The sequence below is a fragment of the Callorhinus ursinus genome, unplaced genomic scaffold (assembly GCF_003265705.2).
Source record: "Callorhinus ursinus isolate GAN/ISIS: 27379988/994484 unplaced genomic scaffold, GSC_fseal_2.0 scaffold2, whole genome shotgun sequence".
Classification (NCBI taxonomy): domain Eukaryota; kingdom Metazoa; phylum Chordata; class Mammalia; order Carnivora; family Otariidae; genus Callorhinus; species Callorhinus ursinus.
This window is the reverse complement of record NW_027397064.1, coordinates 76,749,671-76,770,196: the sequence shown is the minus strand read 5'-3', so window position 1 is coordinate 76,770,196 and position 20,526 is coordinate 76,749,671. Positions and strand designations below refer to the sequence as shown.

The following is a 20,526-nucleotide window of genomic DNA, read 5'->3' as shown; positions in this document are numbered from 1 at the left end:
GATTACCATCCCCAAGTCTTACAATAATACCTGACAACACACCAACTATTCCAGCAGCTGAGCAGAGCCCCTGAAATGCAATTATAGGAAAAGATCTAATAAACCAAAGATTAGCAACAGAAATGTGAGCACTGTTAACTGTTTTTCTTTGGGGCTGATATGAAAGCCAGAAACTAACCAGCTGAAGGAATAATGACACAGAAGATACTGACAAAATTGGAAAGATCCATCAGCATAATCATGGTGCATAAATGACAGTGTCTGGGTAGCAGCAGTATCATTTGACTATTAGACCCTAAATTGTTATATCTCTCTTTTCCCATTGAAAAGGAAATGCAGAAACACATTCAGACATTCACAAGAAGCTCTCTGGAATGTTATTAATATTTCCTAGACCAATTATGCTTTATTAACAACCCAAACCCCATGTTTCTAGAGTATGCTAATATTTTGTACAAATACATTAGTATGCAGCTCATGGTCATTTTTTCTTTTGGTACAATTTGGTAAGAGGTATATACTGGTGTATATAAATACTACCGATGAGCAACATAACATAACCCTGGATTCTGTCTTTAAACGCTTGCTTTGGTATTTATGGCAATAAAGGAGATGGAGCAGAAGGAAGCAGGAGTATAGACTGCCTAGAAGCGAAAATTATTTCCTAGTGCCATCAAGCCAGAGTGAATAAAGTTCTCCTGGGGAAATACTGTTCATTCAAATGGGCTGAACTGGACACTATGGTGCCATTAAGTGCATACCGAGTAATCATTTGCCAAACAGTTAACCTTTGATGTTAAAAAAAAAACAAAAACAAAAAACACTCCAGCCTCTTTATCTCTATTCCCATTTTTAGCAGCCAAGATGTAAATGCAAGAAAAGAAGCACATAAGACGTAAAACATAAACTACAGTACTTGGCAAGCCTGGAGTCAATACACTTCCGGCTCTTCATTCCTTGCCTGCTCTCCAGCCTTGGTCCACATTTCTCGTGGGTGTCCATGCTGCCCACTCCCATCGCTGTCCCCTGGGTGTCCACTGACCTCTCCTCCCAGGCAGTTCTCTATCCTCTACTTCCTTTTTTACCTCCTCTTCTCCATTAAACAAGTTTTTCGTGTGGCCCACTTCTTTCCCTCCTCGACAAGTGGTTAACTCATGTTAAGCTGCCAAAGGCTTCCATCACTTTAGTGCTTTCAAACCAGATAATGTTTGTATAACTGACACCCTCCGTGTGTTAACCCTCTAGAAAATGACTCAAGAGAAGAATTCAGATATTGTGAGAAAGCCAGGGGTGGGGGTGGAGAGGTTAAGAAGACAAGCTTCTTAGCTCCTTTTCAAATAGATTAATGAAGTTGGCTGCTTTTTCTGCAAGTGTGTAAAACTGACTTTGACACTGAGAAAAGTTTTATGACTTGGTAAGACAAGGGAAAGGAAGATAAGACAAGGAGAGGGAAGGGAAAGAAGGGAAGAAAGCAATGGCAGATATAATACAGGCACGTGGTAAGTGCTGACAAATACTTATTTGACCTCCAATCTCTATATGCTACACCCACCCACCCAATTTACAGGTGATGTTCCTGAGATTCAGAGGCATAAAGTAACTTAGCCAAAGTCACAAAGTAGCAGAGCCAAGGCTAAAAACCATTTCTCTGGATCCCAGTTTCATTAATTTCCTTTGGCCCAGCCTGCCTTAGGCACAGCACACTTGCCCCACCATTCTGTTAGGTAACTGGAAGGGCTAATTTCTTTATCACAAAGGGAATGTTTCTGAGGCCTTACTCCTGGACACAGACCCTTCCCAAGTATTAACTTTCCTAATGCATCTAAACTCTATAATTGCTTTTCCCCCACTGTCTTATGTAGAGCACCTACATATGAAAAGCGGGGCCTGACCTGTGAGCTGCTCTCCTCTTGACTAATGTTAATATTTCAAATTTTATCCCATTTAGGAAACAAGGATTTTTCTGTCTGCAATATGTTCAAGATGGAGTTTACAAACAGGTGGAATTCTCCTTCCAGAGGAACAAGAGAAATGTACCAGGAAAACCCTCCGGGGAAGCTGCAGGTCATTGGCGGTATGACACACAAGAATTCACGTTGAACCTGGCCTCCTCTGACATGAATGCAAATGCTCACCCTAACCCCAAGGGTTGAGGAGTAAGAAAGGAAACAATGTGATGTGATGGGTACCGGCAGCTTTGCACTGGGGGGTCGGGGCAGCGAGGAAGAGGGGGGCAATGAATGCAGCCTGTGGGCTCTCCCATTCCTCCCACCCATTCGGTGCCGTGAAAAGACCTGGGACTGCACGAGGAACAGAAAGTAGCTTTGTTTTCTTGTTATTTTTGTCTGTGACATCCAACTAGACTGCACATTTAGGGCAGCTGACAGACACAAGAAAAATACCTCAGAGCAACCAGAATAAAGAGGCAGTGCCATGCAGTAGAAGGACAACAGGGTTGGCAGGCATGTCTTTGCTGTCTAGGTGTGACTGTGCATGTGTACGGATGAGGAAAATGAACATCATCCTCGTTAAAGTCTTATCCAAGTCCAAACTTTCTTCTCACCCTCCTCCTCACCCCCTTGCTCAGGATAATGCTTGCAACAATGAGACATCAGAGGCTAATTTCAAGCTAATACCCACTTCCCCACACCCTTGTGCAAACAGCTGGAGGCATTTCTCTGGCAGGTGATTCTCACTATTGACTCTCTCCCTCTTCACAGCCGCAGCCAAGCACAGGGAAATCTCATGTCTTGAGGGACTAAAAGGAACCTTATGAAAGACAAGTGCTGTGCTGTGCACTTCAACACACCCCATCTCTTTTAATCCTTGCAGAAACTGCATAATAAATATTATTGGCTCCACTTTAGAGACAGGAAGATTGAGGTTCAGGCCATTAAGCGAGCAGCCCCAAGCCGTAAGCAAGTCTGAGCTAGGATGTGAATCCAGATGTTCTGACCCGAGGCCAACTGCTCTGAGCCTGTGAACCTGTTTCTGCTTCTACAAATCCCCCCCACTGGCAAGCACACATACGCAGCACACACACTAGCTCCAGCAGAAGTGTGTCTGGGGAATGCCCTGACGGTCTGCTCTAGGTACTAGTGAAAGAAAGGAGAATTACAGGGAGGTGAAAGTTTGCTTCAGAATCAAGCTGGAGTACTAGACCCCAGCTTCTGCTGAAGGAGAAATGGAGCCACAGTGTGACATGGCAGCCATGGGTAACTTTGCATTTGGGGGCAAACTAAGTTCCCAGGCCCTCATGGTGTGGAGGATTTGGAGAGGGGGGACGGCTAGACTTAGGCAAAGCCCTGGGACACCACATCACATGCTTTGTTCATGTTCTCCAGTCGTGTTCTGAGCTGGCCCAGAAAGACAGGGACATGGTAAAAAAAAAAAAAAAGGACTGAATGAGTACTGGGTTGAATACTTGTCAGAAACATAGTAGAACAGGCACCTGGGTGGTTCAGTCGGTTAAGCACCTGACTCTTGATTCTGGCTCAGATTGTGATCTCAGGGTTGTGAGATGGAGTCCCGCATGGAACTGCTGGCTCAGCGGGGAGCCTGCTTCTCTCCCTCTCCTTTTTGCCCCTCCCACCACTTGCGCTCTCTCTCTCTCTCAAATAAATAAATCTTAAAAAAAAAAGAAACATAGTAGAGAGCATTCTAATATTAATTAATTAAAGTATATGACCTTTCAAATATCTCCAACCCTAGAATTCCATGAGAAGAAATAGGTCTTTATTTTCTTATATAACTTTGCACATTGGAGGAGATGACGATGAGAACAGTAACAGTGGCGAAAACAAGCATTTACTGAGCTCTCACTATGTGCCAGGCATGCCTATCTCTGATTATTAGATACTGTAATCCAGCACCATATGGACAAAGACAGTGGCAAGAGGTAGAACAAGGACAGCAACAAATTAATTAACGAAGTAGGAATTTAATTTGAGTGGAGTCCAAGGGGAATTGTAATTCATTCTGGCAGGTTGCACAAGACTTGTCTTGCCCTTCAACAATGCAACGAAAGCATTAGACAAAGGAAATTTCATGAGACTGCCCCATCACTGCCTAGAGGAGAAAACACAGTGGAATTGTGGTAAAGTTGATGCTTCTGACAGTGATCCTGACATGAGGGCTGAGAGTGACCTTTCTTGAACTCTCAGAGCCTAGAGTGACAATCATAGCAGTAATCACTATTTGTTAAACACAATCACATGCACTTTCTCCCCACTGTTTCCTTCACAGAACTTAATGCTATCTTAGCACTTGCTTGCCCTGCTTGGACTGTGGCTCTTCAACTAAGTCACTCTCCAAGTGGCTCTCCAACTAAGTCACAAGTTCCTCAAGGACAAAGCCTTGGTACTTTTCTATGTATCTCAATAGCAGTTAGCTCATTAATAAGTACACAGTTGGTGCTCAATAAATTCCAATGGAATGGAGTAAAAAATCAATCCTGATGTGGACGTCACAGCCACTTCCACTCAGCAGATGTATGCAGACTAGCCTTTGTTGGAACAGCAGCTGTGACATGTAATATCTACCCTGATCTGCCATCTCTTAAAATGCATCCTTGATGCTCTGCTTCAACAGGCCCTTGTGGTTCTCCTCAGGCTTCCCTTTTTGTTGACATCCTTGAGCCTTTGGGGGCCCTGCTCTTCGTCCATCATTTTTCACATGCTTCAGTCCTATGGAATTTTACTGTGATAGCTAGCCCAGAGATTCTCAAACTTGAGAAAATCTAAGAATCTCCAGGGTCCACCCTTAGATATTCTGTTTGGGGACAGAATCAGAAATCTACAGTCTCAGTAAACCCCATCAGGTGATTTATGATGCAGGTAGTCCATGAATCACCCTTTGAGAAACACTGACTATCTCAAAGGAATTATAAGATAGGACCTCAGATTAATTATTATCAGAATTCCTAGGAGTCAGAATTTTGAATGTGCTTTATTTCCGGGGTCCTGAAATCACCGCTAGCTTTTCAGGAGTCAAGTATATCAACCAAAGAATTTTCTGAGAGAAAACACGAGAAAGAAACCTGGGTGTAGTCAGAAAGATGCCCATGTGCTTAGATACCAGACTGAGGCGTAAAGCCAAGGAATCAATGGAAAAGCAACCACTTTAGAAGGAAAATGAGGTCAGGAAACAGGTTTCAGGTCACAATGGAGGGAAGTCATGGCCCTTAACGGTGCAAGGGCTAGTGAGTTGTCAGTGTGCTTTGCTCTGGCTGAAGTCACCTGCTGTTTGGTGGCTATGTCATCAACAATATAAGCAGCAAAGGTCATTTACATTCCCATCAGCAAAGTATGAGGATTTCCAGTTTCTCCATATCCTCGCTAACACTTGTCATTGTCTTTTTTATTATAGTCATTCTAGTGGATGTGACATGACATCTCACGGTGATTTTAACTTACCTATAATTTAATGACCAAAGATGTTAAGCATCTTTCCATGTGCTTATTACCAATTCCTATATTTTCTTCTAGCATAAAGTCACAATATCCTTAACCACTGAATTTGAGAAATACAAAAACACTTCAAAATTATATAACCTAACCTCTTTATTTCAGATATAAAATAAGTGAAGACTTGAGATATACAGTGCTTTGATCAAGGCACAAAAAACAAACTTAACATAAATTGGGACTCTAATTTCCTAATTCTGAATATACCATGTTTTCCCATTTCTCACTTTCCTACCAGTACTTAAATCATTCTCTAATATAGTTATTAGTGAAAAGAAACTAACAAATGGAAAGTCAAAACTGTAGGTTTCCTGGGAACAAGTATCATGTCTTATCCATCTTTGTGACTCTCTCTCTGCACCTAGTACAGTCTCTTACCCACTGTAGGTGCTTAAGGAATGACTGTTTTTTTGTTTTAAAGATTTTATTTGTTTATTGACAGAGACACAGCAAGAGAGGGAACAGAAGCAGGGGGAGTGGGAGAGGGAGAAGCAGGCTTCCTGCTGGGTAGGAGCCTGATGCGGGGCTCAATGCGGGGCTCGATGCGGGGCTCGATGCGGGGCTCGATCCCAGGACCCTGGGATCATGACCTGAGCCAAAGGCAGACGCTTAACAACTGAGCCACCCAGGTGCCCCTTAAGGAATGACTGTTGAATGGAACTAAATGGAATAGCATTAATGAAGCTTCAGCCCAGTCAGGATTATATTGAAATCAAATGCAATAACAGTCCTTGAATATACTGAGCATAGGCTGGATTTCATATTATATGGCCTAAAAAAGTTTTTTAAATATTGTTGACACCGAGTCATTGAGCCATTAACTCAAAGTGGTATATTCTTTGAACATCTGCCTCTGAGTGATCTGGAATGTTTTAAAATACAGCTGTCCAGGGCTCCCTCCAACCTTACTGAATTAGCATTTCTGAAGATAAGGCCTGGAAATTAGCATTTCAAAAGTCCCCCAGAAATACTTACAAACCAAAAGAAACATGAGAGCACTGGCACAACCACAATGAATGTTGTGTAAAACATTTTGAGTCTGTTTACTTGCAAGTGTTAAGCAGAACAAGGACGGGGGACTTAGAAGGACTAGTTCAGCCAGTAGAGCATGCATCTCTTCACTTTGGGGGTGTGAGTTTGAGCCCCACATTGTGCATAGAGTTTACTTAATAAAATATATATGAAGAAGTGTCCTAACTGCTGAGCTACTTAACATAACCTCATAACCTGCCAGTGGTGTACATGACTTCCTGGGAAGCTTATAAGAAGTTGTGGTCAAAAATCAGCAATGATTTTGCAAAAACATTAAGAGACAAAACACTCCTTAATTGTGATGGGACATTGTTGTAAAATGCCTTGAAAGGCTCTCGGCGCCATCACTCATAATGCTGCCAACACCCACAGCTTTGTTCCAATTATTTGGATTATAAGAATTTACAGGCAACATCAATTTTGATATGCCCACATTTGCTTGTGTGAGATTTAGGAACCCTGTACGACAACCATATCTGAGCAGTCAGCACTGAAATTTATCACCTTTTATCACATAATTAGGCAGAAAAGAAGAATGTAAGTGATTAAGGATGAACTGAAGCGAATGTTCAGAGAAGGTGGATAAACAAGACTAGTTGAATTTCTATCTTTTAGGTTGCCACTCTTCATCCAAACTCTGACATCAATATTGTTAATGGGGCATTATGTGAATATAAATTGACCATTTCTTTCCAAGCTTATTCAACTAGAATCTACTAAAAATAAGTCTCCATCTTCCTCTGGCCCCACCCACTCTTACCTCTGCCTCATTCTCTTCAAGCATGTAACAGATTGTATTTTCCAAAGACAGATGCAGATACTTTGCCCATCCTACCTGCTCTACAATATGACTTTACCACTCACCTATCAAGAAGTGACATCTAGGGGCGCCTGGGTGGCTCAGTCGTTAAGTGTCTGCTTTCGGCTCGGGTCATGATCCCAGGGTTCTGGGATCAAGGCCCGCATCGGGCTCCCTGCTCCACAGGAAGCCTGCTTCTCCCTCTCCCACTCCCCTTGCTTCTGTTTCCTCTCTCGCTGTGTCTCTGTCAAATAAATAAAAATCTTTTTAAAAAAAAGTTTAAAAAAAAAAGAAGTGACATCTAAGAGCTCCTGAGTGGCTCAGTCGGTTAAGCATCTGCCTTTGGCTCAGGTCATGATCTTGGGGTCCTGGGATCGAGCCCCAAATCGGGCTCCCCACTCCACTCATCAGGGAGTCTGCTTGTCCCTCCCCCTCCCCCTGCTCATGGTCTCTCTCTCTCTCTCAAATAAATAAATAAAATTAAAAAAGAAAAAGAAGTGGAGTCTATTTCTCAACCCTCGCTTGAATTTAGGTGAGCTCTGAGATTAGTTTGCCAATAGAATACACCAAAATTACATTGTACCACTGCCAGGATTGCCTTTAACTACACTGACAACTTTTGTGATTTTTGCAAGTCAGACACCATGTAAAAAAATATGACTACCCTGAGACAACCATTTTGTGAGAAATTAAAGCCACTTGGAGAGGCCTTGGAGAATTAGACCTCATGTGGCAAGAGAAAAAGATCAAGTAAGACACTGGACATATGAATGCAAACACCATCTTGGAAGTAGACACCCCCCCACACACCAAGTGGCCTAGTGTCCCAGCCAATGCCATGTGGATCAGAGACTGCAGACCTGCCAAACCCACCCCACATTCCTGACCCACAAAATCAAAAACACAACAAAACAGTTGTTTTAAGGCACCAAGTTTTGGGGTGATTCATTATACAGCAAAGAATAGCAGAATATGTACCCCAGAATATGCCTCTGGCATAAAGATTATCCTGAGCTGATTATTTTTGAGAAATAGCAGACACTAGAGAAGTTCTTAAAAGAGAAGTAACCCTTTTATAAGAGAAAGTTATATTTATAAAGCAGATTCCCATTTGTGGCTCCCTGCCTGTAGCAGAAAGAGAAAGATGACTAAATCACAAGAGAATTTTATCAATAAAGAAGGTACTCACTTAAATCTCCCTAACTAAACTCACCCTTGTTTACTGTGCCTTTCCTGGTAAGCCCTCATAACTGACCTCCCTTCCCCACAACATGTTTCTTTGGTATTTGGCTTAAGTTGGTATTTAATTTGGTGGCTTGGACCACCTCAAGGAGTTACTCAGTTTCCCTAGGTATCCCCCAAGTATACATGAGATATATATGTTAATAAACTTATGTTTGTTTTCCTTATTAATCTGTCTTTTATTACAGGCAGTCTCAGCCAAGAACTCAGAAGGGTTTTAGGGAAAATTATTTTTCCTCCCTGACAACACTAATAGATAACTGGAACAAAGTGCTGTTAATACTACTTTAAATTATTTAACTTTTATTTTTATTTACTTACTTATTACCTACCTTCCTCTACTAGAGTGTAAGACCCAATCAAGCCATGGCCTTTTCTGTCTAATTTATTACCGTGTGTGAGGTGCCTGAAATAAAGTAGGTGTTCAATAAATAAATATTTGTTAAATTGTTATTGAATGCATTTCCTCCCTGGAGACTCTGAAGGCAACTAATAATGCACTCTGGCTAATATTCTGCTTGTGCCAATTCGTCTTTCATTTTCATTGGAAGCATTTGTCTTTGTGAGGAAAGACATTTCATGCAAAGTCCGGAAAACATATTGGCAATGTAGCATCATCATACTGATCAAGTGCAATTTTCAAAAGCAGAACCAAGAGAAGCATTTTCTCTGAGGCCACCAGCATTAATTTTCAGTACAGCTCCTGGGTTCCCACCAGCGTCACAAAGTAGAGAAACAAGTATTTCCTCGGCAATGGCTGATGTGGGCCATACAAAGGGGAGCGAACTAATGTATTAACTGGAGAGGGAGTATGTATGGCTTTCAAGGACAAAGAAAGCAATGTATCAGAAAAACCAACAAGGGCATGGGTTCATGATTTTGTTTGTTTGTTTTCAAGAACCTCAAAGGCTTTCACTGATTGAGAATTTGAGGGCTCGCTTCGGCAGCACATATACTAAAATTGGAGAATTTGATTATACCAGCATAGATTGATTTTTTTTTTCCCACTGAAAAGCTCATACTGAAGTCTGCTCATCTTTTCCTTCACATACAATAAAAACCTTGAGAACTCCAGTGGTTTTGTGTCTTCTAGTAAGTTAAGTGTTAAAAGCCATCCTGAATGTTTGCAAACTTGCAGTTGGAACTTTTCCTACAAAACGTATTTATGAACAAAATACGTTTTTTTCAAAAATATCTCTGCTTCTATAAGTAGCTAATACTAATAGAAATACAGTTTTATTCCATTCCTTTATTTGTCTCCAAAGTAGCTAAGAACATTAAATGGCAAGCATACCATCACTTTGCCAAAAAAGCAGTCTGTTTCTTCCCAAATATCAGGAGTTCATTTTCCCCAGCACAGAGTGGCAAGCAATTACAGACTTAGAGATATGCTGTGCCATGCTCTGCACAGATGTCATGGGTAGATGAATGTACATGTCTTGTATAGAAAAAAAATTGATAATGGCAATGAGAATGTTAGCAAGCCTTTGTTTGCCCTTCTCTGTTTTATATAAGGTTTTCTTCATCCTTCTCCCTTCCCTTACAGAGCATTATAAATGCATTTGGCAATCAGTGCTCTTGTCAAGGATTTTCAGATTTTCCTTATATAGATGCTATTCATCTATTCTCAAAATTCTCTGTAAAATTTGCAGCATTCTAATAAAAGACTTATACTCTTTAAAGCTGTACAGGATACCTACTAATGGAAATTCACATTATTACCATGTTAAAATTTCCTAGCCCAATATTTTATAACTGTATTTGTGAGTTTATTTAGCTCCCTGTCCCAGTTTTAAAACACAGCAGTCTCAATACAGAGTACAAGCCATCATGCATATTAAATGAATCAAACTGCCCCCTCTGCCAATATCAGCATGATGCCAGCCCTCCCACCCCATCTACCAGGAGCAACACCAGCAATCTAAACACCCCCCTTTAGTTCCCAGCTGGGAGGTACAAATGGAGATTCTCGTGGTTGTGCTCATGTAGAATGAAACTATTAAAGAGTAAAATACCTGAACTGTTTCTGACTGCAGAAAGATGACTGGGTAATGAGCAAGAGATTCTGACATTCACTTTGATCACCATTTTGAAAAGTACTCTTTTCCTCCCCTAAAGTAGTATCATGACATGAGGGTTATTAAGATCACAATGAAAACACAGGAACAAAGCCAGGCTAAGAGACTATTAGAGTTAGTAGTGGGCCCATTTCTTATAATAGTCCCTGCACCCAACTATACAGGCTCTGTCTATAAGCTTATTCTCCTTGATAGCAGAACTTGACAGCTACATTTTCTAGAAAATAGAAGGCCAATTTCCAGCTTGTCTCTGGGAAGTTACATAAGTTCTACCAAAAGAGGCAAAATTTAAAACTGCCTCCCCCCTTCCACAAAGGGGCCAAATAGGAGAGGCAACCATTCTCCTAGACAGTGTGCTCAGAGGAAAAATACATAGAGCTGCAGGGCTGCAGGCAAGAGGAAAGGACTTGCAGTGAGAGTTAACAAATACAAGGATTTCACAGGAGACATCGCAGGAGAGCACAGGCTCCTGGTTCAAAGAAAATGACATTGACAGCTTAGCCATGGACGAGAGGAGCATTAATCCCTTTTAGAAGAATCCCTAGAAACTAAAAATTTAAGAAAAACAGACTGGTTCAGAACATATATTATTCCCTTAGCTATAGTTGATTACATAGTTTTACCAAGTTTGACTAATGGGGCATTAGAAATTAATATCACACCTCCAGTTGTTATCATTCAAAGTTTATGTAAGTATAATGACACATAATTTTCATCCCATTAAATGGTTTTATTCATTCTCAACCAACCCTTTTGGTTATCTTCATGAGCCCATAAATTTTTAAAACTCTCTAGATATCTGATGCCCAAGGTGGAAAGGCTGTAATATCTCTTAGCGATTGCTGTTATTAAGGAATATTTCTATCAGTCAAATTTGCTACATCTCACTTGCAATACTGATACTGGTTTATGAGTCATAGGTACCAGTTCTATAAAAGAACAAAGAACACAAAATGGCAAATTATTGTCTACTCCCCTCTCAATGCCCAAGTCCAACTGAAACATTATGCATCTACTCATCAGATGCACAAAGAGACAGATGCCACCTAGTGTTTGATGGGCTGGAGTGCATCCCAATTATACACCTCTTGAGTCTCCTTCCATGCTGGAATTATCAAAAGGGACTGTGATGTACTGCATGCAAAGAACACTGGACACATTATGGTGCTAGTCTTCCCATTAGCTAGGTTGATTATACTGGTCAAGGCCCCCATGTGTCTTGAAGTGGTTGTTCTTTATGGCCTTGTAACAGACTCCTTCAGTTCTGACTGACGCTACCATAGAAATCTAAACTTTATACATTGAAATCTTGACATAGAGCAGAATCAAATCCCAGAAAACCAAACACTCTCTGGGACTAACCTGTGATGTATGTTGACTCCACTCTGTAAAGCAGAATGTAACCTAAATTAATACAGTACAGACATGGACTTGAGATACAAGTACACAGTAGATCATTCTTGGCGATGCTTTATCACCAGCTACACTAAGGAAGAAGGTAGTAAAGACACAGTGACCATAACTCCTGGTAGTTTTTAAAGTACCTCTAACAATTCACTATAAAAAGGATACTAGCTGATTAAACTTTTGTCTGATAATTGGAAGTAGATAGGAAAAATGTTCTCCAGTGTTATGTACTAGAGGATTCTGTAATTTTTTTTAACTAGACCATGTGACCATTAAATCCTTCCCCAAAGAAAAATGAATGGAAAATACAGCAAAATATGGTACTTGCTAAATCTCCTTTCTTACCCCTTTGACTCTTTAGATCATGTTTGCTCTCCTCAAATAAGTTTGGTAATCTAGAAGGCATCAGACCTGTGCCTAATACTTATGAAGAGAGAGAACAGTACCATACCCAGGTAATCTGTCTATGGTCAAAGAGACCAGTAATGGATGAATCTGGCCCTCCCCTTAGACGTAGCCCCAACCTGTTTCTTGGAATATGGGATTTGGGTGAACGCTATATGGGACACTGACCTGAAGAAGTCTGAACACGGATTCATCCCATGTGTACCAACTATACCATATGTGCTGAATCCTTTACATTAACAACGTGGAAAGTTTACAAACCCAGAGAGGACACTTCGTGCTTTGTGCATCTTTTTCTCCCTTGAGTACTTCCATGTCTGAAAATCATTCCTAAGAACCTGAAACGACCGAAGGCAAGCCCTTTAGTCTGACCACAAACCAAGCTTATCTTGATGTAGGTTGAGCTTCTCTGACTTCCAGAGAAATCCCACATGTCAATTAGGGAAAGTTGCTTATTATGGGGCTTTTCTTCCTTATCTGTGTTGTGTGGAGGCCAATCTCTTCAGGTAAATGAAGTGGGTTCTATAATTTGTGAAGAGCTGCTAAGCACTTCTCCCCACCTCCTGGTTCTGATTCACGGGGGTCAATCATCAGCCTTTCTCCAAGATCATGCTTCCAATCCAGTTCTTCCATGCCATTCCATCCTAAATCCCTTCTAGGATCAAGTATATGTCTTTAAGGATGAGTGATATTTTTATCTCTTTGAAATGATTTAGGTACCAAAGAGATTTGATAGCAGAGGGGTCAATGTTTCTCACAGGATGTCTTCCTTCTTCCATTGTCTGTGACTCTCCCTGAAGGCCAGGGTCTGTGAGTTCCAGCAGACCTGTGAATTCTTTGTGAAGAGCCAGCCATACACTGTATTCTATATAACAAATCTCTTTGTGTCCTAAAAACCAATTGTTAAATCATTCTTCAGGGTTTTTTCTTCAAGCTAATTAGTCCACAAATACTTTGTATTCACTTTTCCCTGCTTTTCTTTTTTCTTCTGCTTTCTTTTAGGTCTTCTTATATCCTGCCATTTTACAATGTGGACTTTACAATCAGACACACTTGGGCACAAACTGAAAAGCAGATTAATTTGTCCCTTCCAAATATTTTGTTTCTGTATATCTATTATATAAAGTGTCATCCGTGCTTTGTTAGTCACAGCAGAAATTTGCCAATACCAGAAAAGCTTATAGTCCATTATGACTTTTCATTTCTTTCTTGCTGCGCTTAGTCATTGTTCTTCATGTCACTGTATGTGGGCTTTCTGTCCCACTACATGTTGGGAAATGCCAAACTCATTTTCATGGTGTTCTTGCCAATATGAACAGGGAGTGGGTGGCCACTGACCTGGGACCTGGAATAGTATCAAGGACACAGAGTAGCAGAGATAACTCAGATGTGATTGTTCATGGTTTTGTGATTTTTAATAATCTAAATGCTGTGGTGATTAACATAACAATAAAAAAATTTAAAAAATAATCTAAATGATTTTATTAGAGAGGTTAAGGGAGTAACACTATAGTCAATCATAAGTGTAGAACACTTTGAAGAGCTTTCACATACATGAACCATTTGGCTCTCATTAACCTCACTTTAATATAAGCTGAGTAAACATATATTATTATCCACTTTACAAATGCAAAAACTGAGGATTACAGCAATTAATGATTTGCTTGTTATCACCCTACTAGCAGAAAAGCAAATTCATAATAAAAATCCAGATTTTCTGATTATCTGTCTAGGAATCATTTTTCTACGCCAAGGTTTTAAAATTCTGTTCAATGGGAGCTCTAAGGGCTTCTGGAAGGCCACTCAGGGACCTGCCACAAGGGAAGAAGGAGACCAAGTGACCAGGCCTTTAGGTCCCAGCCCCTGCTTTGATGAAGGCTGTTATCTATTTTATCAACTGGGTTTTGTTCTATCTTTAGCTTAAAAGATTTCTGCTTAGAAATATATACATTACTTTAAAGAGAACATCAGGGTAGTAGGGACCATGAAAGATAAATGGCTCCAGAGAACAAAAGCTAATACGTGAGTGGATTGAGAACACCAAATGTATAGCCAGCGCCCTGAGGCATTTCCTGTCTAGCAGCAGCTCTGGTCATGAGTAGGTGAGCCCTCCTCAGAGAATAATAAAGGTGCAGCTGAAACTGTTCCTATTTTTTATGAATGTAAAATCCACTGAAATAAATGGGACAACTACATACAAAAATACACAAAGGAAAAAAATGCACATAGACACATATGACACAATTATGCTCACAACAAAGGCTCAGAAAGCTCTAGAGCTGGCATGATGCTGCTGCAGCAACTATAACAAAACCCAATCTACCCTGCTCACTGCACCACTGTGCTCCCTTGCTGGGCCCTTCTCCTGGCCCAACACTCAAACTTCCCATAAATCCCTATATCTTTACTTAGGGGAAAAAGAAAATGAGGGAAACGCTCTGATAAAGAAGGTCACTCTTACTAAGAGATGTAGCATTTTCGAAAGAGGAGTCTGCCAAAGGCCAAGGATGAAGAGAAAGAAAGAAATTGCTAATGGTCCAGTGCAAGTCTTTGGTGAAGGCGACAGTTTAGAATAAGAAATTTCCCCATGATGTTTCTTCATGTCTATCCATTAGGTATACATGCATCCCGTGGCATATGACCACCACATCTGGGAGCCCAGGCAGATCTCTGGTGAAGTACATACAGCTTAAGCTTTAGAGCCACTTACATGCATAGACCTCCTCCATGGCCCTGAGAGAGATGCTAGCAATGTTTTTGTAACATTTGCAAAAGTGAGATTTTTTTTTAACCACAATTGTTTAGGATCTTTCCATTCTGACTCTTCCATCATACTTCTCTCATGTCGGGTGGCACTGGAGTGGCTGTCAGCATTTTGGGGATCCAGCCAAGAGGAAGTTGAGTTGAGAGACATTTAATTTGGGTTAGTGGAATATATTTATGTAACTCACAGTCATTTTTTTATATAGGTTAAATTATTCTGAGCTATCCCATTGTAGGAATCGATTCTAGAAATATTTGTTTTGCCCACTAAGCCATACTAGGAGGAAACAATACAGAGGTCGTATTCAGATAAACTTGTCCCATACAGCATCCAGCACTAGAAGTATGTCGAAAAAAGAAAAAAAAAAAAAAAAAAAAAACAAATTTTGAATTGTAAAGAACCGAAAGCTAACCTATAAAAATTTCTTCCCATCATCAAATGAGCAAAATTCTAAGTAGAGCATCTATTTATCATCTTCATTAAAACAGAAGTTCTAACATCTTGGGGACATTTCACATGAAAAAGCAATCAAAATTTAATCTGCTAAAAATGTTAAAAAAAAAAGTACTATGAAGATGTCAGACAGTTATAATTTAAAAATTATGATGTTTTTCTGGATGTATTTGTAGTATTTGTCATTTGTTAAATTTATAATGCTTTAATTTGTCTCCTCATTCCAAATAACAACATCTTTGGTTCTCATTCTGTAGGCTTTAATCTTCTATTAATCTTTTCTTAAAAAGGGTTCTAAAATTGTATAACCTTCTGGCCTACAAGTCCTGGATATTCTCATGCTAGAAATAACATTTGAGATGAATTATGCTGGGAAGATTCTGTACCTATTCAATGTAAATTTCTTAAATTCAGGAAGATAGATTAACAATTATTATTTCCTTCCATGTCCAAACTTTCTACCCACGTGTGAACTCTCCTTGTACATATCACTTAAAGCAAAACCAATAGCATCTTCATAATTTATACCATTGTCTTTTTATTCTAGAAAAAGATGAATCATGGTTATAATTTTTATTTTTACCACTGCCCTTTGTTCAGCCCCACACATGATTTAAAAAAGCATAATCATTCTTGCAAAAAAAATTCAGAATCATCGCCAAATGAAAATGATTCATTCTTCACCAGAAAAGAAAAACACAATGCATTATTAACAACAAAATCTCTGTAAGTATAGAAGTCATGAATCCATTTCTCAAAAACCTATTTTGCCAGACTATTCATACTTTTCATTTAAGGGAGTAGTACTCCTATATTTTAGGTTTTTGCATGCATATCATTTACTAAATTTACATCAAATATAATATAATATATCTACAACATAATGTCTAAGTATGAAAGTCAGTATTTTAATATAATTGCCCATTTATATTAAAAGCCTCTTATAAAAATCTTTTCCCCTCCTGAAATATCTTTTTTCCCAATGAGAATAATAGTCATAATTACAGAGTAGTAACACATGACAGATAATGTTCCAATTTTAGAAAATTAGCTCTTTCTTAGCCTTGCAATGAAACTCTTTTTATCTGACTTTGGTATCAGTGTCATGCAGAATGAGGGTATTATTTGGCTTTTCAGGGCAAAGAGACACTAGTAAAGAATCCACTGAGACAAAATTGTTATATTAGCCAACACCGATGGTGAGAAAAAAGATAGCCAAAGAAAATGGTTTGAATCAGTTTTTAAAACTACACTTAAACCATTCCTTTAAATTAAAATTGAGTTTTATAATCACAGCACCTTGATTTTTTTCTGCTGGTAAATCTGGATGTCCAGTGAGCCATTTTCAAATATTTCTTGATATCATATAAGTCAAGTACTACAACCAGTCTGTTCATCACATGGTTTAAAACTTAGGCTCCAAACCCTAAAACCAGGTTATCTAGAATGTTTAAGTGGTCAATAATAACATAGTGAAATGAGCACTGGCCACTGTGTCTGCGTCCAGGCCTCCCCTGGCACCACCATTTAATTTGTCTATAAAGTGGAGGTGGGGAGGGTGGGTTAGACGTGGTCTTGTGTGGAATACTTATTCCTTTTTTTTTTTTTTTTGGAATATTTATTTCTTGAGTAACAACCCATCACTATGGATAAGCCCAAATTCTCTACTTCTCACAATAACCTTGGGAAGTAGTTGTAATTTTCTCCATTTTACAAATGAGGAAACTGGGTCTCAGAGAAGGGGAAGAAGAGAGGTGGAAAACTCCCAGCGAAGACTGCAAGAGGTACGCTTGTTATTGCACCTGCTCCTTGACAATAACTCTGCCAGACCCTTATCCTACAGAATAGGGAACTTGGTCTCAGAAAGACAAAGTCACATCACTAGTAAGTGGTAAGCTGGGTTTTGAAGCAAGTTGCCTTGACAACAAACCCTGTGTTCCTCTTCACTATATGACTCCTTCTTCTTTTCTCTTGTATTGTCATAAGAACACTTAATGTGAGCTATGCCTGAACAAATTTTTCCGTGCACAATACAGTATTGTTAACTTTCGGCATAATGCTGTACACAGACCTCTAAAACTTATTCATCTTTCATGAATGAAACTTACACCCATTGAACAACAACTCCCCATTTCCCCTGGCCCCTAGGCCCTATACCTCATATAACTGGAATCATGCACTATTTGTCTTTCTGTGACTGGTTTCTTTCACTTAATATAATACCTATAATGTCCATCCATGTTATCACAAATGGCAGGATTTCATTCTTTTTTAATGACAAATAATATTCCATTGTATGGATATACCACAGTTTGTTCCTCCCTTCATCTGTCAATAAACATTTATGTTTCCATGTGTTGACTACTGTGAATAACGCTGCAGTGAATATGGGGGTGCAGATATCTCTTGAAGATTCTTAATTCAATTATTTTGGATATTTACCCAGTAGGATTGATGGATTATATGGTAGTTCCATTTTTAATTTTTTGAGAAACCTCCATACTATTTTCTATGGTGGCTATATCTTTTTATATTCCCATCAACAGTATATAAGAGTTCCAATTTCTTCATATACTCATCAACACTTGTTATCTTTTGTTTTTCTTTGATAGTAGCCATCCTGACAAATGTGATGCCGTATCTCATGGTGGTTTTGATTTGCCTTCTCCCCTAATGATTAGTGGTGTTGAACATCTTTCATATATATCTGTTGGTCATTTACAAGTCTTCTTTAGAAAAATGTCTATTCTAGTCTTTGGCTCATTTTTTAATTGGGTTTTTGCTATTAAGTTATAGGAATTTCTTATATATGTTGGATAATAACCCCTTATCAAATCTACAGTTTGCAAATATTTTATCCCATTCCAAGGGTTCACTCTGTCGATGGTTTTTAGTTGATGTCATCCTGCTTGTCTGTTTTTGCTGCCTGTGCTTTTGGTGTCATATCCAAGAAATCATTGCCAAGACCCATGTCAGGAAGCTTTTCCATTATTTTCTTCTAGGGGTTTTACATTTTCAGGTCTTATGCTTAACTCTTTAATCCATTTTGAGTTGATTTTTGTATATGGTGGAAGGTAAGGGCCCAATTTCATTTTTTGTATGTGGATGTCCAGGTTTCCCAGCACCATTTGTTGAAGAGACTATTTTTTCCCTGTTGTGTATTCTTAACACCCTTGTCAAAAATCAGTTGGCCATAAACACATAGGTTTATTTCTGGGCTCTCTATTGAACATTTTTTCATGATAAAAACTCTTAATAAGGTAGGTAGAGAAGGAATTTTTATAGGCATAAAGGCCAAATATGAAAAGTCCACAGCTAACATCATACTCACTGGTAAAAACTAAAATTTTCTCTCTAAGATCAAAAACAAGGCAAGGATGCTCACCCTTGCCACTTTTATTCAACACAGTACTGAAGTCCTAGCCAGAACAATTAGGGGAAAAAAAGAAATAAAAGGTATCCAAATAGGAAAAAGAGAAGTAAAATTATCTCTGTTTGCAGGTGATATGATCTTAATGTAGAAGGCTCTAAAGATGCCACCGTAAAACTATTAGAACAAATAAATAAATGTGGTTAAGCTGCAGGACAAAATCAACATTTAAAAATCAGTCGCATTTTTATACATTAACAATGAACCATCTAAAGAGGAAATAAAAAACAGTTCCACTTACAATAGCATCAAAAAGAATAAAATACCCACAAATAAACACTTAACTAAGGAGGTGAAAGATGTACACTGAAAACTAAATACTGAAGAACACACAAAAGTGGAAAAGCATCTTGTGTTTATGTATTAGAAGACTTAACACTGTTAAAATGCCCACACTGCTCAAAGTGACCGACAGACTCAGTGCAATCCCTATCAAAATCCCAACGGCATTTTTCACAGAAACAGAGAAAATTCTTTTTTTTTTAAGATTCTATTCATTTATTTGAGAGAGAGAGAGAGAGAGAGAGAGAGAGAGAGAGCGCGAGCATGAGTGGGGGGAGGGGCAGAGGGAGAAGCAAGCTCCCCGCTGAGCAGGGAGCCGGATGTGGGACTCGATCCCAGGACCCTGAGATCATGACCTGAGCCGAAGGCAGATGCTTAATGGTCTGAGCCACCTAGGCACCCCAAAACAGAGAAAATTCTAAAATTCATATGAAATCATAAAAAACCCCGAGCAGCCAAAGCAACCTTAAGAAAGAAGAACAAAGCTGGAGTCATCACACTTCCTTATTTTAAAATAGGTCACAAAGATACAGTGACTAAAACTATGGCACTGGCACAATAGTTGCTTGTTGAATTAATTTTTCTCTCAGCTCTCTTCCAGTCAGATAAATGGACCAATGAAAGTGAATCTATTGCCTAACCTCTAAGGATATTTCAATGTTCCCCAAGAAAAGCTCCAATTCCACTTGTGAGGACACATTTCCCAGAGCATTTCCATCAGCCCAAAGACAGGTTGGAAGAAAGAAAATTATCAACTGGCCCCAACTTCATTCAAATTCTGATGGCCCAGAGAAATCACAGACATCATTTGGGACTGTTCGTAAGGATAATTAATCTTTAAAGATATCACTACTGCCAAGTCTTCAATTATTTTAAACACACAGATCTGGGTAAGATGGAAGGTGAGTACATATCAACAACAAAATGATCTAATTAGTAGTCTTACTGAATAAACTGATGCAGCCATACTAGAAATTTTATCAGTTGCTAAATCAAGAAACTTTCTAAAGAGAATGAGAGAGAGAGAGAGAGGGAGGGAGGGAGGAAGGAAAGAAAGAAAAGAAAGTAAAGAAGAAAGAAAGAAGGAAAGGAAGGAAGGAAGGATAAAAGAAAGAAAGAAAGAGAAAGAAAGAAAGAAAGAAAGAAAGAAAGAAAGAAAGAAAGAAAGA

General features: G+C 39.2%; 1 pseudogene; it reads left to right on the top strand.

The window, feature by feature from the left end:
* Positions 1-1,474: 1,474 nt before the first annotated feature.
* The window catches only part of LOC112810679 (large ribosomal subunit protein uL29 pseudogene), a 38,481-nt pseudogene continuing 19,429 nt past the window's right edge, over positions 1,475-20,526 (top strand).